At 41.7% G+C, this 26,088-nt stretch overlaps 1 long non-coding RNA gene across 4 annotated transcripts in view; it reads right to left on the bottom strand.

Annotated features, from left to right (window-relative positions):
* The window catches only part of LOC147356310 (uncharacterized), a 567,448-nt gene that overhangs the window by 477,470 nt on the left and 63,890 nt on the right, over positions 1-26,088 (bottom strand). For all 4 annotated transcript variants that reach the window (XR_015142699.1, XR_015142705.1, XR_015142701.1 and 1 more), the window contains one exon: positions 18,996-19,068. This is a non-coding gene — a long non-coding RNA (uncharacterized LOC147356310). The remainder of the gene's footprint in view (positions 1-18,995; positions 19,069-26,088) is intronic.

Raw genomic sequence — 26,088 nt, 5'->3', positions numbered from 1 at the left:
CCATATCATCCACCTGTTCCAACCTGAGCATCATCCTGGATTCCCCTGATGCTCCATCCCCTTAATCCAAGTCCCACGATAGTACATCCTTAAAATGTCCTCTCCAGGGATAAATTAGGGGTTTGGGATTAACATATACACACTACTATACATAAACTACATCACCAACAAGGACCTATTGTGTGGCACAGAGAACTATACTCAATATTTTATAACAAGCTATAAGGGAAAATTATCTGAAAACTAATATATAACTGAACCACTTTGCTATATACACCTAAAACTAACCCAACATCGTAAATCAGCTACACTCTAATTTTTAAAAATCAACTCTACTTCCGTTTACTTCAGTGCTATGATTACTGTCCTGGTTGGGGCCCTCATCACTGCTGGCCTGGATTATCACAAAAGTCTCTCAAAATTCCCCTGTCTTGTTTTCTCCCTGAATAAATTCTCCATATTTCTGATTCCTAAAACCAAGTCCAACTGTGTCACTTCCCTTGGCTTCTACCTTCCTCTGTGAGTTCACTTCTTGCTTTTCTCTCCGCACCTCTGGGCTCTTTGTCCTATCCTAACTTGCCTTGCTTCCAGAACTTTGCATCTGCTGTTCCACCAACCTATTGGAACCCACTTCTTCTGTGTAACCCCTTCTCATCCCAGAGTGTTCCAGACTCATGGGTTCCATTCATTGTCCTTCTCCAGTCTTTCTTGTTTACAGCTGTTTGGCTGGTCATAGGAATTAGCACATTGTATGGTAAGGACTTGGAGAAGGCAATGGCACCCCACTCCAGTACTCTTGCCTGGAAAATCCCATGGACGGAGGAGCCTAGTAGGCTGCAGTCCATGGGGTCGCTAGGAGTCAGACACGACTGAGTGACTTCACTTTCACTTTTCACTTTCATGCATTGGAGAAGGCAATGGCAACCCACTCCAGTGTTCTTGCCTGGAGAATCCCAGGGACGGGGGAGCCTGATGGGCTGCTGTCTCTGGGGTCACACAGAGCCGGACACGACTGAAGCGACTTAGCAGCAGCAGCAGCAGCAGCATGGTAAGAACTGGTTCGCTGACTTATTTCAAGACCATGAACACTTGTGAAGCAAGACCCAGATCTTATTTTATCTCTATGTCTTCAGCACCTACAATATGACTGGAACACAGGAGGTGCTCCATAACTATTAGCTGATTTAAGTAGCAGTGAGCTGAAATGAATCCCATTCACTTGGTCAGAAGAAGTCAAAAGATGCCTGGGGCTTCTGGGCCAGAGGACACGCCTTGGTTCCCTAGCCCAGTAACTTGGCAACTGGGTAGAACTTTCCCACAAGTCAGATCTCTACCAGGAGCCACTAAACCTACTCCAGACCTAACAAAAATATGCCGTTTGCCCCCAAAATAAACCTGGCTTCCCAGCATAACCCATCTTCACAAGTAAATGTTCATGAACTTGGATGCAGAAAGGGCCTTGACAATAGTCCCCAAACCATCACTTCAACCTTTTAGTAGGCACAGTGAATATATGTTTCTCCTATCAATAAATGAATGTAAATCAGGTTTTGATATGCGTCCTATGTATTCTGCAGCATAAAGGAATAAAATTGTTCCATTTTCTCTTTCTACAGTGTTGGTAGATATGTAAATTGGCACAGCCTCTATGGAAAACAATATGGAATTTGCTCAGAAAACTAAAAATAGAACTACCGTATGATCCAGAAATCCCATTCCTGGGCATGTATCTGGATAAAACTATAATTCCAAAAGATACATGCACTCCTATGTTCATGATGGAACTATTCACAGAAGTCAAGATATGGAAACAACCTATCTCCAGTAAACACATGAGTGGATAAAGGATATGTGATACATATATACAATGGAATGCTACTCAGCCATAAAAAAGAATGGAATAATGCCATCAGCCGCAACATGGATGGACAGAGATTATAATACAAAGTGAAGTAATTCAGATAGAGAAAGACAAATGCCATTATGTTGTTGCTTCCATTAAGTTGTTAAGTCATGAACAACCACGAGTTGCTAAGTCACTCCAGCACACCATGCTTCACTGTCAGAAGAACCTGGAGAGTTACAGTCCTTGGGGTCACAGAGAGTCAAACACGACTGAGTGACTAACACAACAAATACCATATGATGTCAGTTACATCTGGAATCTAAAGTATGCTACAAATGAACCCATCTACAAAATAGAAACACTCACAGACAGAGAACAGACTTGTAGTTGCCAAGGGTAGTGGGGAGGAGGAAAAGGGATGGATCCTGGATTCAGAAGATGCACACTACTACATTTAGAATGGATAAACAACAAGTTCCTACTCTATAGCACAGGGAACTACATCCAATCTCCTGGGATAAACCAGAATGGAAAAGACTATTTCAAGAAGAAAATATATATATATATATATATATATATATGTATAACTGAATATATATATATAACTGAATATATATATATAACTGAATATATATATATATATATATATATAACTGAATCACTTTGCCGTACAACAGAAATTAGCACAACATTGTAAACCAACTATATTTCAATAAAAAAAATTGTTCTCTTCCCTTCCTCCTCCACTGGGCCTGTAGGAAGATGGCATACCTGTGCCATTGGTGAAGAAGATGGCTCTTCTTGACTTTCCTTTCCTGCAAATGACATTCTATATGGCCAAGTTTGCCAGAAGTCAGGCCTCATTCTCTATATACTGTTACATGAAAACCAATCATTGTGTTTCTAAGTGTCCCTTCAGCTTTCTTACAGACCTGAATTGTCCCCAAGGCTCAGGAGGTTGTGTAATGCAATACACTGCTGAAATGGCCACGAGGTTTCATCTGCCTTCATCCGAGCACTTTTCCATGTGACTTCTCAGCTCCTCCCACCAAAAAGCAGAGTCTCTTTCCCCTTCCTTTGAACCAGGCTGGCTTGTGATCTGCTTTGCACGACAGAATGCACTGGGAGTGAGAGTGTGCCAGTGTTGAGCCTAGGCCTCAAGAGACCTTTAATGCTTCTACATTCTGTCTTGGAACCCCACTACCACTCTGCAGACAAGCCCGGTCTAGCTTGCTGGATCATATAAGACACATGACCTGATAACCACTGCAGTTATCTATTGGAGTAAAACAAAGTGTCTCAAACTCAGTGACTTAAAACAGCTATCATTTATTTTCCTTACAAACCAGCACTTTGAGTAGGGCCTGGCCCTGGCAGCTCATCTCTCCCCCTCTGGCATCAGCTGGGCAGCTCAAGGGCTTGAGGGGACCAGACACCTGGGAGCTGGGGTCACCTATGGCTCCCTCACTCACACGTCTGCTGGCTGTCATTTGGGACCTCAGCTGGGACTGTGGACTGGACATCCACACGTGGCCCCTCCAAGTGACTGCTCTGCAACCTCACAGCATTGTAGGTAACTTCCAGGAGCAAAGCCATGAAGGGAAGAAAGTGGGAGCTGCCATTTTCTCAAGATCTAAGCCTAGAAATCAGCCGAACATTACTTCTGACACCTTCTATTGGTCCAAGCAGTCTCAAAGGCCTGCCCAGATTCAAAGGAAAGGGGCAGAGATGAGAAAACTGCAATGTCAAATTGTAAAAAGGGTATGTGGAATAAAAATATACTGTGGTCATCTTTGGAAAATACAACCTGTCACAGCTTCATCAGTCTAGTCAACAGTCAACTGACTGCCAGACACACAAGGGAAACCATCCTAAACCAGTCAGCCACACACACACACACCGGCCAGCCAGGGGACTGACTGCAAATACATGAACAAGCTCGACTAAGATTAGCTGACCCTGACCCAGATCAACAGAACCTGTCAGCCGATACCGGCTTGCAAGCAACAATACGTGATTATCGTTTTAAGTCATTAAGCTTTAGGATGGTTTGCTACACAGAAATAATCCTGGCTCTACCACCTATTAGCAAGTTAAGCACTTTGACCTCTATTTCCTTGCCTATAAATATAGTAATAATAAAATGTACATCACGGGATTATAAACTGTTAGGATTTGATGATACAATGTATCTTCCATGCCTAGCACAAAGTGCCAGCACCGTGTTCCAAATAACTGCTCCCTTCTCATCCTCACGTATCCGGGACTGTAAGGAAGGTCACTTTCTCCTCGTTCCTTGTTCTTCATCCTTTAAGGTCACAGAATCTTGACTGTGTGTCAATCTCAGTTCTGCTTTGCAAAAGGTGACTTTCACAATGAACTCTCCTTACTAATCAATTAAACTACTGAGAATTTTCAAAATCACTCAACTATTCCAGGGGAAAGGAGAAAGGGCAGGACAAGAGGTGAACTGTATGATCCTCCTAATGAAAATTTCAAGGAGTCTTGGTTTATAAACACTGCAAAAATCCATTCTAAACAAAAACATCAGCTTTTCACTGTGGCTTGGGTATTAGCCAGCAATGAGGGAGAGATTGACCTGATTTAGGGTTGGTTGCACAATATGAAAAGTGATTTTTTTTTCCTTTCCCTAGACCTAGAGCTAATAGCTTTGTTTGTCCCTGACAAACAGAAGAGAACACTGCGCTATCCCCTTTAAAATCTGCAAGCGCACAAATAGAGCCTTGCTTCGAGTTAACTCCACATGCACTTTGGAGCTGCAGCAGTTGACATGAACTCGTCTAAAGCAGAGGGTCCAGAAGGAATGCGTCACATGCTGATACTCTTGGCCTAACTAAGCTCCTGAGAAGAGGGGGACCTGAGACATTTTCAAGAAAATGCAAGATCAAAAGATGGTAGTTTGACTAGGCTTTGCCCCAACAGTAACAACTCAAAGTTATATTCGCAGGGAATTTTCATTCAGTAAAGATCCTTGGGTCCATGCTATCCTTTTAACCTATGCAACAATTCTGTGTGACAAAGAATAAGTATCAGTATTCTCCTTCTACAGATGAGGACAGTTCTGTGACTTGGTTAGTGGTTTAGAGGTTGCCAAATTTTATTAAGCTCCCAAACCAGAGAATTTGTCAGAAATTCAGATTACTGGATTCTACCCCAGATACTTGACCTTAATGATTATGGGGTGGAGCCCAGAATTCCATGTTTTGAACAATAACCTGGTTGATCCTTTGATAACATTGCCCCAGTCTGATGTTTTTCCTAGCATGCAAAATCAAAGGATGATTTTTGGAACTCATGCACACAAATAAATCCTGTGTTTTCATGGCTTGTTACTCTTGAGAATGTGAAAATATCATGGGTCATATCATGCCCTCTTGAAATGAAACTATTACCTTTAGCGAAAACCTCACAGAGCACAGTTAATGCGTAAAGTTGGTGCTTGATCTGACTGCCAACACCATAGTATTTAGCTTTGGGATGAAGATTTTTTTCCCCTGCAAGATTTGTCTTCCTAATACATCTGACTTCAGATGACATTAAAATTAAATTAAATTGTTTCTTCTTATACTCCCACCATGGCATGGAAGAAAAAGAAGTAAGGAGAACCTTAAGAGTGTTCGAGAACAGAAAGGATAAATGATCGACTCTAAAAAGATCCAGCAATCCCACTGCTGGGCATACACACTGAGGAAACCAGAAGGGAAAGAGACACGTGTACCCCAATGTTCATCGCAGCACTGTTTATAATAGCCAGGACATGGAAGCAACCTAGATGTCCATCAGCAGATGAATGGATAAGAAAGCTGTGGTACATATACACAATGGAGTATTACTCAGCCATTAAAAAGAATACATTTGCATCAGTTCTAATGAGGTGGATGAAACTGGAGCCTATTATACAGAGTGAAGTAAGCCAGAAGGAAAAACATCAATACAGTATACTAACGCATATATATGGAATTTAGAAAGATGGTAACAATAACCCTGTGTATGAGACAGCAAAAGAGACACTGATGTATAGAACAGTCTTATGGACTCTGTGGGAGAGGGAGAGGGTGGGAAGATTTGGGAGAATGGCATTGAAACATGTATAATATCATGTATGAAACAAGTCGCCAGTCCAGGTTCGATGCATGATACTGGACGCTTGGGGCTAGTGCACTGGGACGACCCAGAGGGATGGTATGGGGAGGGAGGAGGGAGGAGGGTTCAGGATGGGGAACACATGTATACCTGTGGCGGATTCATTTTGATATTTGGCAAAACTAATACGATTATGTAAAGTTTAAAAATAAAATAAAATTTAAAAATAAATAAATAAAAGCTGAAGAGAGCTATGGTCATTATCTGGTCCAGCTTACACTGACTGAGATGAAGAAACAAAGAAATAGAGATGTTAAGGGTCACAGACAATCCAGCCTTGCCCAGAATAGTACAAAACAACCATTATACAGTTCAACTGCCATTTGAAAACTTTGTGAGAGCAGTCTTAAGTTCTTTCTCTCAAAGTTGATCAACAATCTACCATATTGCCCATCCCCTTCTGGAGTGAACTACACAGATGAGAAGCTTGCAGATATATAGTATTATTATTACTTTAGGATACTATATTCTCCTTCTATGAATGACTATGATTGAATATATTGTTTCATGAAAGCTTTTACCCCTTGGAAAAAAAGCCACCTTACTACCTGAAGATATAACCAAAAATGAACCTGCCTACCAATGCAGGAGACATAAAAGACCCAGGTTCCATCACTGGGTTGGGAAGATCCCCTAGAGGAGGACATGGAAACCCACTCCAGTATTCTTGTCTAGAGAATCCCATAGACAGAGGACCTTGGCGGGCTACAGTCTATGGGGCTACAAAGAGTCAGACACAACTGAAGTGACTTAGCATGCACACATTCTTGTCTCTTCATAAGAGATGCTCAACAACTGTTTGATGTATGAATCCATGAGTGTAGACAGAGCAAAGGCCATTTTGATGATCTAGACTTAGATGTGAAAATTGAAGCATAATAAGGGAAATTCTAGAGAAGAAACATAGAAGATATGTAATATCGAGTTAACGTCAAGTTAAATTAGATCAGCCAGAGGAAAGAGGTCACAACATCTTCTGGAATATATCTGAAAGGACCTTGATGCTATCAAGCAAATATATGGTACCTGCCACTTCTTCAGCATCTTGACCTATGTAAGCAAAAATGAGTTCTACCTGCCCAGTGGATCGAGGGCCATCCTACTCAAAGTAGTCCTCTCCACTATGTAGATCAATGCACACATTCACGTTCTGAAGTTCAAGAAGCTTTTGCCTTGATCTAGTAGCTAAGATCTCTCAACAATCCTCTTGCAACCCATCCTATAAAAGTTTACAAGTACAAAAACTCTAACGTCACATCAACAAAAGTCATGCATAGACATGAACTAAAATGCTTTCCAGTCCCTCTTTCCCCTCATGGGAATATAGAAAACCTACATTTCCTAGCTTCCCTTGCAGTCAGGTTTGGGGCCATGTGACCAGGTTCTGGTGAAAAGAATATGGGAATAAATAATGTTTGCCATCCCCAAGCTGAACATAGAACATCTCACATTATCATCTTCATATCATATCATTGCTTATCAGTTGGGGAAACTAAAGATCCACTGGAAGACATCAAAAAGGCCATAGCAATCATGGGAGCCACAGGATAAAACGGTACCAGGTTACTACCTCAATTCTGGAGGGAAAACCTTCAGGAGAGCTGTAGCCACAGGCTGTAGTCCAAGGGGTAAGTAAACCTCTGTTAATATGCAACATGGGACTTGGGGTGTCTTGGTTATACTGTGCAGTCTGTTCTAATTATTATGAGTCATATCTTCATGACTAGAGAACTGAGTCTCTAATAGGTATATCTATAAACCAATATAATGCAATATAATCAGAAGATGAAACAACTTCTGGGGAATTTTTGGTCTCTTATGGAGAAAAGAGATTCAGTAATGTAAACACTGAGAAACAAGAGCAAACGGAAAGTCATTCCCTCTATTTGTGGAATTAAACACTTTCTTTGGCATACTTTTGTCTCTTTTATATCTGAAACAGAATGAATTATTTATTTTGGTGACTATATAATCAAATCCATTCAACAGAAAATCTGAACTACTCTCTAGTAGAGCTCAGCTTTGTCTTCTCTTTTTTATCAGAAATGTTCATCTTCATATCAGACTTCTGGTGCTTCTAGGAGACAAAAATTCTAAGTATAATAGCAATGCATTTAATGAGCACTTACTATGTATCAAGAGCATTCTCACAACCACCCTATGAGATAGGCACCAATTTACAAGGTGAGAAAATTAAGGTAGAGAACGTTCTACAGGTATCCTCATGCCACTCAGATCATAAATTATTTAAGCCAAATCAAGGTCTGTTCATTCTCATTCAAGAACCTGCCCTCTTAACCACCTCAGCTTACGTTCTTCTTCAATGCCAATTTGCGTGCTCATTTTCTCTGGCTTGTCTGTGAATATCACATAGTAACCATTTTCCTAGAGACAGAGTTCCAAATTGGCTATGAAGCCAGTTACTTTAATTATGCTCTGGTCACTTTCTTAAATGGACCTCTGAATTGGCCCTTATTTTTTACTCAAAGCTCTGCCTATTCATGAATGTAACCCAGCTTCTTTTGACTTATGAATTCTCCAAACTTTTCCAACTATTTTTCAAAGGCTATGGTTCCTCATACTCCTTAATGACTTAAAGGGGTATTTTCTTTCCATTACAAATTTCAAGCCTGCTTACCTTTTAAATATTCAATATTTTGCTATTATAAGAGCAATAGTGTTATTTGATGTCCCACTTGCCTCGGGCCTTGTTTTAAATGTCTTTATAGCAAAGGGTGATGCCAGCAGGAGCATTCACCCTACTTCTTGGTTTACAGAGCATCCATACAGCTGTCTGATGTGAGACCCCGGGTTGAACCCAGAAGAATATGAGAACCCAGACTAATTACTCTCTGGAGAGTTGTGTACTACCCTCCTCTCCCCACCACCTCCAAACACACACACACACACACACACACACACACACCCCTATCTGCTGGCAAAATGAGGTCACAATAAACATGCAGAAAGTATTACATAGAAAACAAAGAAGGGCATTGTGAGGCGCAATTCCTTAGCCCACTTTTCTTTGTTACTGGAAGTTCTGTGGACTAATAATATTTATAGACAAATGTACAGAAGTATGTATTTTTGTGTGCCTCTGTACAGGATACTAAAATGGGACTTAAGGCTAAAATCTTGAAACATAGATATCACTTTGCCATCATGAGGAATTTCAAAGGAATAAACAAAAACTAATCAACCCTCCATCCTCTCATTCATGTCAAGGGTATAAGATTGTAAGATGTGTGTTCAGTTCAGTTCAGTCGTTCAGTCGTGTCCGACTCTTTGCAACCCCATGAATCGCAGCACACCAGGCCTCCCTGTCCATCACCAACTCCCGGAGTTCACCCAAACTCATGTCCATCGAGTTGGTGATGCCATCCAGCCATCTCATCCTCTGTCATCCCCTTCTCCTCCTGCCCCCAATCCCTCCCAGATTCAGAGTCTTTTCCAATGAGTCAACTCTTCATATGAAGTGGCCAAAGTATTGGAGTTTCAGCTTTAGCATCAGTTCTTCCAGAGAACACCCAGGACTGATCTCCTTTAGGATGGACTGGTTGGATCTCCTTGCAGTCCAAGGGACTCTCAAGAGTCTTCTCCAACACCACAGTTTAAAAGCATCAATTCTTCGGTGCTAGCTGTCTTCACATTCCAACTCTCACATCCATACATGACCACTGGAAAAAACATAGCCTTGACTAGACGAACCTTTGTTGGCAAAGTAACGTCTCTGCTTTAGAATATGCTATCAAGTTGGTCATAACTTTCCTTCCAAGGAGTAAGCGTCTTTTAATTTCATGGCTGCAGTCACCATCTGCAGTGATTTTGGAGCGCCAAAAAATAAAGTCTGACACTGTTTCCACTGTTTCCCCATCGATTTCCCATGAAGTGGTGGGACCAGATGCCATGATCTTCGTTTTCTGAATGTTGAGCTTTAAGCCAACTTTTTCACTCTCCTCTTTCACTTTCATCAAGAGACTTTTTAGTTCCTCTTCACTTTCTGCCATAAGGGTGGTGTCATCTGCATATCTGAGGTTATTGAGATTTCTCCCAACAATCTTGATTCCAGCTTGTGCTTCTTCCAGTCCAGCATTCCTCATGATGTACTCTGCATAGAAGTTAAATAAGCAGGGTAACCATATACAGCCTTGACGTACTCCTTTTCCTATTTGGAACCAGTCTGTTGTTCCATGTCCAGTTCTAACTGTTGCTTCCTGACCTGCATATAGGTTTCTCAAGAGGCAGGTCAGGTGGTCTGGTATTCCCATCTCTTTCAGAATTTTCTACAGTTTACTGTGATCCACACAGTCAAAGGCTTTGGCGTAGTCAATAAAGCAGAAATAGATGTTTTTCTGGAACTCTCTTCCTTTTTCCATGATCCAGTGGATGTTGGCAATTTGATCTCTGGTTCCTCTGCCTTTTCTAAAATCAGCTTGAACATCTGGAAGTTCACAGTTCACGTATTGTTGAAGCCTGGCTTGGAGAATTTTGAGCATTACTTCACTAGCGTGTGAGATGAGTGCAATTGTGTGGTAGTGTGAGAATTCTTTGGCATTGCCTTTCTTTGGGATTGGAATGAAAACTGACCTTTTCCAGTCCTGTGGCCACTGCTGAGTTTTCCAAATTTGCTGGCATATTGAGTGCAGTACTTTCACAGCATCATCTTTTAGGATATGAAATAGCTCCACTGGAATTCCATCACCTCCACTAGCTTTGTTCGTAGTGATGCTTTCTAAGGCCCACTTGACTTCACATTCAAGGATGTCCTGCTCTAGGTGAGTGATCACACCATCGTGATTATCTTGGTTTGGTTGTGAAGATCTTTTTTGTACAGTTCTTCTGTGGATTCTTGCCACCTCTTCTTAATATCTTCTGCTTCTGTTAGGTCCATGATTCAAGGCAAATTGGAAGTAGTCAAATAGGAGATGGCAAGAGTGAACATTGACATTCTAGGAATCAGCAAACTAAAATGGACCGGAATGGGTGAATTTAACTCAGATGACCATGATATCTACTACCGTGGGCAGGAATCCCTTAGAAGAAATGGAGTAGCCATCATAGTCAACAAAAGAGTCTGAAATGCAGTACTTGGATACAATCTCAAAAATGACAGAATGATCTCTGTTCATTTCCAAGGCAAACCATTCAATATCACAGTAATCCAAGTCTATGCCCCAACCAGTAATGCTAAAGAAGCTGAAGTTGAACAGTTCTATGAAGACCTACAAGACCTTTTAGAACTAACACCCAAAATAGATGTCCTTTTCATTTCAGGGGACTGGAATGCAAAAGTAGGAAGTCAAGAAACACCTGGGGTAACAGGTAAATTTGGCCTTGGACTACAGAATGAAGCAGGGCAAAGGCTATTAGAGTTTTGCCAAGAGAACACACTGGTCATAGCAAACACCCTCTTTCAACAACACAAGAGAAGACTCTACACATGGACATCACCAGATGGTCAACACCTAAATCAGATTGATTATGTTCTTTTCAGCCAAAGATGGAGAAGCTCTATACAGTCAGCAAAAACAAGACCGGGAGCTGACTGTGGCTCAGATCATGAACTCCTTATTGCCAAATTCAGACTTCAATTGAAGAAAGTAGGGAAAACCACTAGACCATTCAGGTATGACCTAAATCAAATTCCTTATGATTATACCGTAGAAGTGAGAAATAGATTTAAGGGACTAGATCTAATAAATAGAGTGCCTGATGAACTATGGACAGAGGTTCGTGACATTGTACAGGAGACAGGGATCAAGACCATCCCCATGGAAAAGAAATGCAAAAAAGCAAAATGGCTGTCTGGGGAGACATTACAAATAGCTGTGAAAAGAAGAGAAGCAAAAAGCAAAGGAGAAAAGGAAAGATATAAGCATCTGAATGCAGAGTTCCAAAGAATAGCAAGGAGAGATAAGAAAGCCTTCCTCAGTGATCAGTGCAAAGAAATAGAGGAAAACAACAGAATGGGAAAGACTAGAGATATCATCAAGAAAATTAGAGATACCAAGGGAACATTTCATGCAAAGATGGGCTCAATAAAGGTGTGTGTATGTGTATATAAAATTGTGTAATAAGGGATGGGCTTCTCTGGTGGCCTAGGGCTTCCCTGGTAGCTTAGTGGGTAAAGAATCTGCCTGCACTCCAAGAAACCCCGGTTAATTTCCTGGGTTAGGAAGTTCCCCTGGAGAAGGGATAGGAAACCCACTGCAATATTCTTGGGCTTCTCTGGTGGCTCAGATGGTAAAGAATTTGCCTGCAATGCAGGAGACCGGGTTCGATCCACGGGTCAGGCAGATTCCCTGGAGAAGGGAATGGCAATCCACTCTAATATTCTTGCTGGAGAATCCCTGAGCAGAGGAGCCTGACAGGCTACAGTCTATGGGGTTGCAGAGTCGGACACAAATGAGCGACTAACACTTTCATTTTCCCTGGTGGCTCAGACAGTCAAGAATCTGCGTGCAATGCAGGAGACCAGAGTTCTATCCCTGGGTCAGGAAGATCCCCTGGAGAAGGGAATGGCTACTCACTCCAGTATTCTCACCTGGAGAATTCCATGGACAGAGGAGCCTGGCAGGCTACAGTCTATGGAGCCACAAAGAGTCGGACACAACTAAGCGAATAACACCTTAAGGGATGAGTGGCTCCTGGCTTCATCTCACACAGAGGACAAGATATTTCAAAAAGACTCCTCAGAAAGTCTAATATGTGCTTCTTGTGCGCACATCTGACTCCCACCTCAAAGGTGAGATGTGGGCTTACTGCTTGTCTGGACAGCAAAGTGAGGGAATCCATTACCTTGGAGCCAAGTCCGGACTACCAGAATTGAGCCGCCTATGCCCTGTGGGGAACCAAGCTTAGAGACCCCTAGTGTTGAGGGAGGGAAGAGAACATCTCCAAAGAACCAAAAAAAAATGCCCCAAGAGCAAGAGTCAGGCTTAAATATCTGCCATCTTGAGACGCCATTAAGAGAGAGGTTTCCTGCATTCTTATCTCCTCTCCTTTCCATGGCTGGAGTGGCCATGTGATTTATTTTACATACAGAGAGGCTTCTGCCAAGGAGAAGGTGCAAGCGTTCACTCTGTTTCAACTTGGCTGGGTTATAGGGCTCAGTTGTTTGGTCAAACACTAGCCTGGATCCTGCCATGCAGGTATTTTGTGGTTAATGTTTGCAATCAGTTGACACTGAGTAAAGGAGAGTACCCCCAATTACTAGGGGGCTCATTCAGCTATTAAATCCTTAAGAGTAAAAACCAAGGTTTCCCAGAAAAGAAGGAATTCTGCCTCGAGACTATACCCTAGAAACCCTGCCTGTGTTTCCAGCCTACTGGCCTGCTCTACAAACTTTAGACTTGCCAGCCCCCATAATTGCATGAGACAATTATAATTTATAATATACATAATATCCTATTGGCTCTATTTCCCTGGAGAACCCTGATACAAGGGAATATTAATAACTAGGTCCCAGGAGACTAGCCTAATTTCTTAGGATGTATGATCTCCCTAGTCAGAACCCAGAGTTAGTAGAATGTGGAAGGAGGATTAGAAGTGACCAGAGAGGAGAGAAGAGAGGGAAGTTGACAGCATTTCTTTTCCTTGACCGTGGTTTTCTGCCTGGAATAAGCTTGAACTGGGAGAAAGGGGAAAGTGTTATTTTTAAACGAAATTAGTTTTTACTACATCATAGGACTAGATACCCAGTACTCTTGCCTGGAAAATCTCATGGATGGAGGAGCCTGGTAGGCTGTAGTCCATGGGGTCGCTAAGAGTCAGACACTACTGAGCGACCTCACTTTCACTTTTCACTTTCATGCATTGGAGAAGGAAATGGCAACCCACTCCAGTGTTCTTGCCTGGAGAATCCCAGGGACGGGGGAGCCTGGTGGGCTGCCGTCTATGGGGTCTCACAGAGTCTGACACAACTGAAGCGACTTAGCAGCAGCAGCAGGACTAGATACATTCGTTACCATCCTAACAGGATGTTGTGTGACTTGAAGTGATGGGAGAACTATTTGTGTTGCTCTGGTTTGGACAGAAGAGTGACAGGGCCTGCCTGTATTTCTTTGGGGACAGAGGAAAAAATAATCCCATAGAAAGGACTTGGAAAGGCAGTAAGAATGGAAAACTGCCTTTCTAAGGGGTTTCTTAAAAACTAATAAAGTTCCCGTATGATCCAGCAATCCTGGGTATATATCTGGAGAAAACTCTGATTTGAAAAGATGCATGAGCCCCAGTGTTCATAGCAGCATATTTACAATAACCCAGACATGTAAGCAGGTTAAGTGCCCATTGATGGATGAATGGATTAAGAAGATGTGGTACAAACATACAGTGGACTATTACTTAGCCATAAAAAGAGTGAAATGATGGCATCTGCAGCAACATGGGTGAACCTGAATGTGATAATACTAAGTAAAGACAGTCAGACAAAGAGAAATATCCTAAGATATCTCTTATATGTGGGATCTAAAAGAATGATACAAATGCACTTATTTACAAAAACAGAAACAATTTACAAAAACAAAAACGTATTTACAAAAACACAGACATAGAAAACAAACGTATGGTTACCAAAGGAAGGGGGGAGGAGATAAATTGGAATTAGCAGATACAAACTAGTACATGTGAAACGGAGAATCAGTAAGGTGCTACTGTAGAGCACAGGAAACTATATTCAATATCCTATAATAGATCATAGTGTAAAAGAATCTGAAAAAGAATATGTGTGTATATATGCACATATATATGTATAACTGAATCGTTTTGCTGTATACCAGAAACTAACACAACCTTGTAAATCAAATATACTTCAACTAAAAAAAAAAAGAAAAGAAAGTAGTGGGAGACAAAGAAAGTGATTATTACCTGACTTCACTCCATGGTTATATGGGTTTACATATCTTTCCCCTTTATCAGAGGCCTGCGTGAATTACACCCAGCTAGCTGCCCCTGTAGTACAAACCCAGCCCAGAGGCAGGTGCCTCTGTTCTGTGACCTCAGGGGCACCCTGATGACTTCTGTAAAGTGGAATGCACTCAATAATAGCTCAGTATCTAGTGCACCACACCTACTTCTACTTCTGTCTACATCTCAATTAACATGATTAGCCCACCAGAGCATATGGTAACTATAACAGCTACTTGCTGCTAAGTCATGTCAGTCGTGTCTGACTCTGTGCGACCCCATAGACAGTAGCCCACCAGGATCCCGTCCCTGGGATTCTCCAGGCAACAATACTGGAGTGGATTGCCATTTTCTTCTCCAGTGCATGAAAGTGAAAAGTGAAAGTGAAGTCTCTCAGTTGAGTCCGACTCTTCGCAACCCCATAGACTGTAGCCTACCAGGCTCCTCCATCCATGGGATTTCCCAGGCAAGAGTACTGGAGTGGGGTGCCATTGCCTTCTCCTAACAGCTACTTAACATACTCAGTAAATATTCTATACATTTAGTACATATTTACTGAGCATCTACCCTGTCCCTAGTACCCTGATATTGTTGTACAGAAATACAAATATAGAACCTCTGACTTCAAGAAACTTACAATCACATAAAAATTTTGGCATATATATATATATATATTCATTTCCGTATTCTTGCCAGGATAATTCATGGGCAGAGGAGCCTGGCAGGCTGCAGTCCATGGGGTCACAAAGAGTCACACAACTGAGCATGCATATGTGTGTGTGTGTGTGTATACATATATATTTTTTTGTATTTAACTTTAATCTTCTTATGTATCTATACTTCATCAACATATTTTAAATTCTGAGCACTCTGATTTTGATGTACCTGTTTTTCCAAACTTACCCCTGTGAGTTTTGTGCTTAGTCACTCAGTCATGTCTGACTCTTTGCAACCCCATGGACTGTAGCCTGTCAGGCTCCTCTGTCCATGGGGATTCTCCAGGCAAGAATACTGGAGTGAGTTCCCACGCCCTCCTCCAGGAGATTTTCCTAACCCAGGGATCGAACCCAGGTCTCCGCATTGCAGGCAGATTCTTTACTAAGTGAACCACCAGTTTTGTACCTGACTGTAAAAATCAGAACAAAGATTAGTTTAGTGGTTTGTATAAGAGACCTAACATAAAAGACCATAACACTTCACTGGAGATCTAGAATGTAGGCAAAGCCCTTTTATTGTGTACAGAGATACATACATCCATGTATAATTATTCTTCTTAGATTTTTCAAGTTGCATTTATATGATCTACTCTTTTTTAATGCTGAAAGAGGGCTAAGGACTAAAATAAATTGTTCTTCCTAAGATATGAGAGTCACACTAAAATTATCCTTTTGAAAAGCAGAGGGCCAGATGGCCAATCAATATGATTCTTTGAAAACACTTAATTCTACAAGAGCTATCTCTTGAAAGAGCTTCAGATTGTCTTTCAGAAAGTGAGAGTTAAGATGAAGCCTAGTGGTTCACAATCTGGAGCACAAGATCCATGCCCCAATGAAGGGAAACAGAGCAGAGGCCAAAGTTTATTCTGAGGCAGAAGGTTCAGTCAATAATGAAAGCACCAGAAGCAGAAGGTCATAAGGACTGATACAAGATCAGAATGCGACCTTGTGTGGCTAAGCCAGGCAGAAGGGCCATTGCCGCAGTGTGATGAAGGTTCTTAGCCCTTGTTGACTATTTCATGAAACAATGAGCTACAGATACACTCAGCTCCCATGCTACCTACTCTGAACCATTTCTGCTAAACTGTAGTTTAGTTCTTCTTTTAGTCAAAGCCGGTTTGTCACTTAAGCCACACTCTACACCAGCACATATTTCCAGAACTAAATCAGAGACCATCTGAAGAAAAGAAATGGGAGTGGGAGTGCTATTGTATTTTCTTCAAAGAAAACCCAACATATGTCTTTGCTCCTTCACTGGCAGTAGATTCTTGTCCATAAAGACAAGCAAATTTCCTTGGATGAATCTTTGTTCCCTGGAAAGTCCCCTACACCTGCTCCACAGAAATCGAATCACCCTTAACCAGCTCAATGCCATCAGCAGCTTCCCTCCCCCATCTTCTCCATCACCATATCTCACGAGAGTTGTCCAGCCTTGATAACACCTGATTTCCCTCAGAATTCAGCTAATTCACCTTTTTCCCCACTCAAGAATACACATGGTTTCTGCTTTGCAGAGTATCCTTGGCACATCACTGGCCCATGCCTGTTTTGCACCACCAGAATCTCCTGAACTTTATCAGAGATGATACAGATGTAATTAAACTCGAATTCTAGTCTCTCCTTGTGACAACTCAGCGGACAATTAATGATGATAAAAGAGCCTGCCAGCTGCTGCCTGACATACCAATGTGAGCTTCCAACTCCGATGAAGATGGAGGGTGAAGGGCAGGTCCCTCTGGCTCCATTTCAATCTGTCTTTTATCTCACAGTAGCTAAAAAGTAACACTCACTTTGGGGAAATTTAGATTCTTTCTTCTCTCTTCTTAAAAGCACCAAATAGACAATCAGGGGTAATGCAATGTCTATGAAATAAATAAGAATGCTTCCAGGAAGAGTAATTTAAGCTTTATCACCAGGGACAGTAGATTCAAGCCTAAAGCCAGAGAGGCAGTCTGTGCTGTTAATCATTGACCCTTTAGGAGAGGATGTGCCCACCACCTCTTTGCTTTGGGAACATACCAGTCGGTAGTGAGGGACCTTCATAAGGGGGACGCTTCAGGGATTTTTTCCACAATAATGTTCTTCCACTCAAAACTAACTTTGATCACATTTGTCCTTCCCTCTTCACAATTTCAGGTTCAGGCATGACTACAGCCTGGTGCAATAAGATGCTTGGAGGGAGACCAAGGCTTGAGGGAGACATGGGCTGTGCAGAGAGATGACTGCGGAGAAAATAATCAAGCATGATGAGAGGGAATAAGAGAAGCCTGTTCGATGCTCACACTTCAAAACACGTGTGCCGAGGCTCTGTGGCAGCAGAACTGCGCTTCTGGTTTCCTGTGTTGCTTTCTGTTTAACAGTTTGGGCGTTAGGGGGACTTGAGAATCCATTTAGACAATTCCCAAAAGAAAAAATGCAAATGACTCATAAACATATGAAATAAATGTTCTACATCACTTGCAATCAGAGAAATGCAAATATAAAACAAGATAGCATTTTCACCTATCAAATTAACAGAGATTAAAAGGAATTTGAATACTCAACAGGGGTGGCAAGATGGCCCATCTCTCACTGCTGGAGTGTTAATTGGTACAACCTTTCTCCTGGGAGATTTTGCAATATGTAGCAAATTATAAAAAATATGCATACTCCTGGGCCCAATAATTCCCCTTCTACGATCTAATCTAAGGAAATAAGCAGCAATCCAAGAAAAGATGGATATAAATATTTCACCAGAATGTTATTTACAGCAAGAAAAAGTACAAAAATAAAATACAACTTTGTTCTAAATTATATGATATAAATACAAAAAATAGATTACAACACTCCTTCACCAATTAATACTATACAGGATTATTTCTATATTTTAAAGACTATTGCTATAATATGAAGTAAAAAAGCAGTATTGTGTATATAATGTGATCTCGATTTTTTTAACATGAATATATGAGAGAAAAAAAAAATGCCTCAAAATATTAACAGGAACTATTTCTATGTAGGTGATTTCAGTGAATATTTCTTTTTTGTGTTGTTATGTATTTTCAAAATTCTCTACAATGAACATATGGTAATCAGAAAATATAAGCAGTATTTTTAAATATGTAAATGAAGGATTACAAGTGTATTAGTCAGAACGAGCTTTATAACAAACAGGCCCCAAATCTCAATCACTTAAAATAATTAAGCTTACAAATCGTGTAGGCATTCATCCCCACATTGCCTTCCTCAAGAACAAAACCCAATAGAGCCTCCGTCATCTGAAGCATCACTGGGCACCATGACGACAGAAAGGAAATAAAGCAAATTACACACTGGCTCTGACTGACTCTCATCCAGAGGTGATGCGCATCACTTCCACTTACATTTCATTGGCTGAAGTCAGTCACATGACCAGTCTTTTATAATGCAGATCAGGAGATTCAATCCAACATGTGCCTAGAGAGAAGAAAACCAAAAATATTTTTAAACAGAATATTTACTATCCCCCCCAAAAATGTTCATTTTTTTCTGAAGAATTACTTAGGTGTTGATCTGAAGGTCTTTCTTCTGCACTTCATTAATAGTCAAGATATGACATTATTCATCATTTGCATAACCCTAAATGACTTGGTCCTCTTCAATTCAGTTTTTGGAGCCTAAGCTATTCAGGAGATGCCACCATTGCAGGCAAGAGATTATTTAAAAGGCTATGGACATGCCACCACTACCATAAAGAAGCCTCCTTTCTTTCCAGGGTCCATGAAGTAGGCAGAGGAATGCCAGCATTTCTCAGCCAGCATTCTGAACATAGAACAATCAAAATAAGCAATACTGGAATGTCTCCCACTTTTTATCAGTGTTGGAAAACAGGGCCCAGGCATACATCCAAGGTTCTTAACCAAAGCCCTAGGAACATTTTTCTAGTCAGTGTAATCTGCTTTCTTCTTAGATCTGTAGTATGTATACAAAAGATTAAAACATACCAATTCCAAAAATATAACTTTTAATGTTAAAGAAAATACCATCATAATTCCCAGCACATTCAAATGGATCAATTACATTCACTCTATTAAGTATCATTTTTAAGCATTTTTGGATTAGTAAAACCAGTATGACTTTATGAATGAAAAAAAAGAAGGCAGCATTGTTTGAGCAGTCAATTGATTCCCATTTTTTTCCTTGTAAAATAAAATATAACTGGAACCTTGTTAAAAATAAAAGTTAGTTACATGAAATGCTGGTTTATAGCTTGCATTGATAGACCTCTCCAAGGGATATAGGTAATTATAGAAAATCCTATGTAAGCCAGAACCCTCAGGGTTATCATAGAATCTTTTTCATCACATACTATTGCTAATTGCTCTTCAAATTTTATAGATTTTAAACTTCCTAAATATTCATTTCATCTGAATCTTTCTCTCCATTCCCAAAGGCTCTTTTCAGGGCTTCATCATCTTTCACCTAGGCCACTGCAATCACCTCTTCACTTGTCTTCTTCCTTCAGACTCCCCTCCCCAAACTACCTTCCACACTGCCACAAAACTATACCACCCTGTTACTTCCTCTCTTAAAATCCCTCAGGGACCTCCCACCACCTACAAGATAAAGTCCAAACTCCTTAGTAGATCATAGAAAGTTCCTCCCCTTATGGCCCTAAGAAGCCTAATGTGGCCTTCTCGAAAATGTGTTCAATGAAACAGCAATCCCACAGTCACACAGAGGGAAAGCAGGCTCCATGGTCAAATAAATTGGGAAAAGACAAGGTCGATCTTTCCCTTTCCTTCTGGGATTGTCAGAGTTGAGAACTCAAGTGTGACTCTAAATGAATCTCATGGCTCAGGTACTTGGCTCTCTTTTCTTGACCAATGGTCATACCCTGGGTGACTTCACACAGTCTTTCTAGCTTTAAACACTATGTACTGTGCTGACAACTTCTCCGTTTGCATCTCCAGCCCACACCTCTCCTCTGAACACCAGACTGAGTGCTCACAATTTCCACAGAGACATCGAAGAGACATCTGAACTTTCATTTTCCCTCAACCTCCTCCCTCAGGCCTCCCCAGCTCAGCTCATGGCAACTTCACTCTTCAAGTTACTCAGGCCAAAAATCTTAGCACCCTTTGTGATTCTTCTACTTCTCCCATACCCCATATTTAGTCCATTAGCAAATTCTATCAGCTCTTCATTCAAACTGTATCCAGAATTTGACCACTTCTCATAACCCCAATCTACCACCCTGATCCAGGCCACCATCATCTCTCACCTGAATTACTTAAAGGGCCTCCTAACTGGTGTCCCTGCTTCTGTCTTTCCCTGATGATGTGTATTCTCAACCCAACACTCAGGCTGACTGCTTCACTAACTTTAACAGGTTATAGCACCCCTTCCTCAAAACCCTGCCATAGCTTCCCCCTTACTCAGAATGGAAGTCAGAGTCCCTACGACAGCCCAAACCCTAATGACTGCTCCTCCATGACCACTCTACCCACATCTCCCACCTTCTCCTTTTCCTCCTAAGTTGCTGGTATTGATGGGTCCCTGCTGCTGCTGCTGCTGCTGCTGCTAAGTTGCTTCAGTCGTGTCCAACTCTGTGTGACCCCATAGATGGCAGCCCACCAGGCCCCCCCGCCCCCGTCACTGGGATTCTCCAGGCAAGAACACTGGAGTGGGTTGCCATTTCCTTCTCCAATGCAGGAAAGTGAAAAGTGAAAGTGAAGTCGCTCAGTCGTGTCCAACTCTTCGCGACCCCATGGACTGCAGCCTTCCAGGCTCCTCCGTCCGTGGGATTTTCCAGGCAAGAGTACTGGAGTGGGGTGCCATCGCCTTCTCCGATGGATGGGTCCCTAGTGCCTACTTTTCATGTCAGCAGGCTGGGCCGTCACATACACACACATAGGCTCGCATAGCCCTGCTATGTGTGGCACATCAGCCTGTCACGTCGGTTAATGGACACGGTCTTGCTGGACGGTTTGCCAGTGTGTTGCTCCTGACCATGCTGCCAGCTATTATGCTGCAGCTGAGGTCATCCAGTGTGGCCCTAGAAATGGTCAGAGTGTGACAGGAGAGGAAGATGCCAGTAAGTTTCTGGCTGCAGCCCTTCCTGACACCACTGACCATGTTCTAATTACAGAACCTTCTCACAATCATACATATCACACTACGAAACACTCACCACTGAGTCAGGCACTGAGCCAACCATTGGTCCAGTACTAAGTCCTAGCCCTCTTTGGCCGTGCCACTACATACATAGCACTTAAAAATTCCTTGGATTTGTAGAACTTCACAGAGTCAGCTTCCCATTCTACTTATTCTTGTATAAGTTTGTCTTCTTTACAAAGTCATAAGCTTCTGAAATCAGGAACCATGTATTAGATGTCTGTGTATTTATCAGGTACCTTGACTGATGTCTGGTACACAGGGAATGTTCAAGAAACATTTTCTGAATTGAAAGTAATTGTGCAAGAGTGATCAACCAGAAGTGGTGCCTTTTGAGAACCACCTTCCCTAAAATGGTTCAGTGACACAAGTAAGCCACACACCCGAGCTGGACTGAGATTCCAAAACGGGAGCACTGAATCCAAAGGAAACTAGGGTTCTCAGCCGTCCACTAGAGGGCAGCACATTTACTATATCAAGACATAATCTGATGTCCAAACACTGGTCTGTGATGGCAGAAAATGTGCCCCAGCCCAATAGAAGGAAAACTGTGAAGAAAGCATTTATAGCTCCACACAATTTTTCTTTACTCCTCATCTGAGTCCTGAGACCTGTGATTTGGCTCCAATTTTTTATTTGTGGTTGTTTGTTTCAGATAATAAAACTGTTCCTTTAAAATAATGGTGACTATATTGAACCTAAAAATAAATATCAAAAGACCCAAGTCCCTGAGTGGGAGCAATTATTGCAAAAGGACCAGCCAAGCTCAAAATAGCTGTGAACGGATTCAGGCCCAGGCAAGAGGAGCCAGCCTCCTGGCTGATCTGGAATCAATGTAACAAACTGAAATAGATAAAATTTTTAAATGCTGAAAACAAGCATACAGACATCAACAGTAAGTATATCATGCTATGAACATTGCTCTTATTTGATCATTATTGACCACTGTCTCTTTGCGGTATTGTTAAGAGACTTCACAAAATGGATAGAAAATGAGCATTCGACATGTGGGAGGGAAAAAGCAGAAGGAAGAGCTACTTAGAATTTCCAAGAGAAATAACACTAGGGTCCAATTTTGCTGTTAGATATAATAAGTCCCAGTAAGTAAGCAAATGAGAAGTAAGCCAAGCTGATATGGCTTGATTTCAATTCTGTATTTGTTTGTTCTCTGATGCATTCAGAGAAAAAAAGTGGCAAAATCATTCAGTGAATTCCAAGCCATTTTTACCACAAGTCTGCAGCAATTTCAGTACTGCCTTCCTCCACAAGATCTGCCTAGAGAATCACAAACACAACCTATATTTATCTTTCAAGAAACCTCTGTGTAAAGACAAGTCTCTTAGAAAGTACAGCATCCAGGTACATACATTTCCCCTTGAGTGTTTCAATATTTTTGTTGTACAAGTGATGCATTCCAACCAGTAATTATTTGATCAATTATTTTTAAGTGTGTAATAGATTCTCATCATTCATGTATTCAATAAGCATTTATTGAGCATCTATTGTATACCAGAAACTCTACTAAATGATACAAGTAAAAGCATTAGTTTCTGTTCTCAAAAAGCTGAGAGTCTGATGGAAGAGTTATAAGGAGAGATGCAAGGGAAATTAAACAAAGTTAAGTCCTATGATTCATTAACACAAAGGATTGGCACTGAACCCAGCCTAGTGGGCGAGGGCTGTGACCAAAAACACTTTCTGGAGATAATGAAAATAGAGAGTAAAGGTGATATTCCCTCAGCCAGGTGGATATGCTAGGACTGGTGGGAAAATTAAAAGACTTGTTGCCAACTGCTTATCAATAGCAAAAATTGAAGCTAATATTTGTCAAGCGCTTACTCTATGCCAGGCACTGAATGAGTACCTTGAATATTAGATCTTATTGAGGAAGTAGTGTTAATACATATGAAGCAATAGGATATCAACATAGGGTGGTAGTAAGAAGAATAAAGGTCACCAAAGATGCCCACATTCTTATCCCTGGAACTTTTGTGTGTTAAACTGTCACAAAATGGTCACGTGGCAAAATGGACCTATTTATGTTTACTGATCCCAAAATAGGGCTCTGGATCTTCTGGTGGGCCCAACATAATCACTTAGGCTCTTAAAAAGGGAAGAGAGGCAGAAGAGAAGGTCAGAAGATCTGATATAAGGAGTCCAGCAGCCATGGCTGGCTTGAAGATGGAGGAAGGGAGCCATAAGCCTAGCAATGTATGCAACCTCTGGAAGTTGAGAACAACTCCCCAGCCACCAGCCAAAAAGGAAATGGTGACCTCAGTCCTACAACCAGAGGTACTTCAATCCTGCCAACAGTTTGAATGAGCCTAGAAGCAGATCATCTCCCAGAGCCTGCCAATACACCTTCATTTCAGTCAGATAGTCTGAGAAACCAGCCAAGCCCACTAGACTTCTGACCTAAAGATCAATGAGATAACAAATTTGTATTGTTTTAAGCCACTAACTCTGTGGCAATTTGTTATGACAGCAATATAGTACTGATAGAAGGGCATTATCTAAGTAAGAAAGTAAAACAAATAGGAAGACTATTACTACTGCACCTACTAAATGCCAAGAGCCGCTCAACTATCATTCCCTTTAGCCCTCATATGCATGTAAAGTTGATATTATTCTTCCCATTTCACAGATGACAAATGGAAACACAGATTTTTCAATAACTTAAGTCACAGCTAATAAGCAGTGAAATTTGAGCCCATGTGTCAGATACCAATGCTCCTGTTCTTTCCACTCTGCCATGCTGCTACCAGGTTATTACTCTATACATGTGGATATGCTGGGTCAGGACTTCCCTGGTGGCTCAGATGGTAAAGCATCTGTCTACAATGTGGGAGACCCGGGTTCGATCCTTGGGTCAGGAAGATCCCCTGGAGAAGGAAATGGCAATCCACTCCAGTACTATTGCCTGGAAAATCCCATGGACAGAGGAGCTTGGTAGGCTACAGTCCATGGGGTCGTAAAGAGACAGACACGACTGAGCGACTTCACTAATCACTATGCTGGGTCACGAGGGCTTCCCAGGTGGTGATAGTAGAAAAGAACCTGCCTGCCAATGCAGGAGACATAAGAGATGCAGATTTGATCCCTGGGTCAGGAAGATCCTCTGGAAGAGGGCATGGCAACCCACTCCAGTACTCTTGCCTGGAGAATCCCATGGACAGAGGAGCCTGGAGGACTGAGGTCCATAGGGTCACAAAGAGTCAGACACAAGTGAAGCAATTTAGCATGTGTGTACGCACACACACATGCTGGGTCATAATGCTTTCTGTGCATTATCTTAATTGAACTCTAACAGTCTGTGAAGCGGGCAGGACAGAAATTATTTTACCCTTTTCACCCAAATGAGGACACCCAATCTCAAAATAAAGTATGAGTTATATGTATCCCGGGGTAAGAACACAGGCCTTCCAACACCAGCAACCTGCCCTGACTCCACCACCTCAGGGATGCCTAGTCCATAAATTACTCCCCTCCACATGAACTCAGTCCAGTCAAGTGTGCCTGGAACATACAACCTGTTCCTACAAAGCAGCAGGAGAGGACCACTGTTAGAAGAAAAAATGCGGATGGGGTTCTGGGAGGGAAATCAATACTTTAAGTGAAATTGAAACCTGTAGCTACAATGCAAGAGCTGTAGAAAGGTTCTCTGCTCCACTTAGGATGATAATTATCAGTAATCGCTGTAATGAGACTTTGGTGCAAGGAGTCACATCTTCAGTGTCCTCTGCAGCTGTGCCAGGGACCAGCGAGGATGCTCTAAGTGTCTAATTTTTACTCAATTATCTATTATGAGTTCCCAGAGTTCCTAGAGTCATTTCGTGCCCTGTGCGTTACCAAAATCTCGTTTTGGAGAAGGCTCCAAAGAAATCTGCTTTATCTGTAGCGGATTCCATTTACCCATAGGTCTTTCCGTAAAGCCTCTATGGTCCAGGCAGGGTGCTAGGCACCAGTAACACTGGTTCTTTGTCCTCATGAGGCTTGTACTCTATCGGGAAGAGAAACACTAAGCAAGTTAGCAAATGAGTAGAACTATATTTGAAAGATATAGCACAGGTAACCAATAGAACCCGAGATGGATGGGGGGTGCTTATTTTAAAGGCCCAAAGGGGTGAGGTTCTGCTCACAGGGATGAAAAGCCTGGAGCAATAGGGCTTCTGCAGGCCTGACTCAGAGAGCTGCCTTACAGGGTAATCTCTGTAAGCCTCACCCTGTGAGGGGCAAGATCTAAAACAATAGTGAGATCCGTAATATTAGAGCCTGGTGCTACAGGGAGGTGGGGGATAAAAAGTTTAAGTGATTCACTCC

This window comes from Bos grunniens, chromosome 16 (assembly GCF_055505025.1).
Source record: "Bos grunniens cultivar Pamir isolate PY7600 chromosome 16, Bosgru_T2T1.0, whole genome shotgun sequence".
Lineage (NCBI taxonomy): Eukaryota > Metazoa > Chordata > Mammalia > Artiodactyla > Bovidae > Bos > Bos grunniens.
The sequence above is the reverse complement of the archived record's forward strand: the minus strand, read 5'-3'. Positions and strand labels throughout refer to the sequence as shown.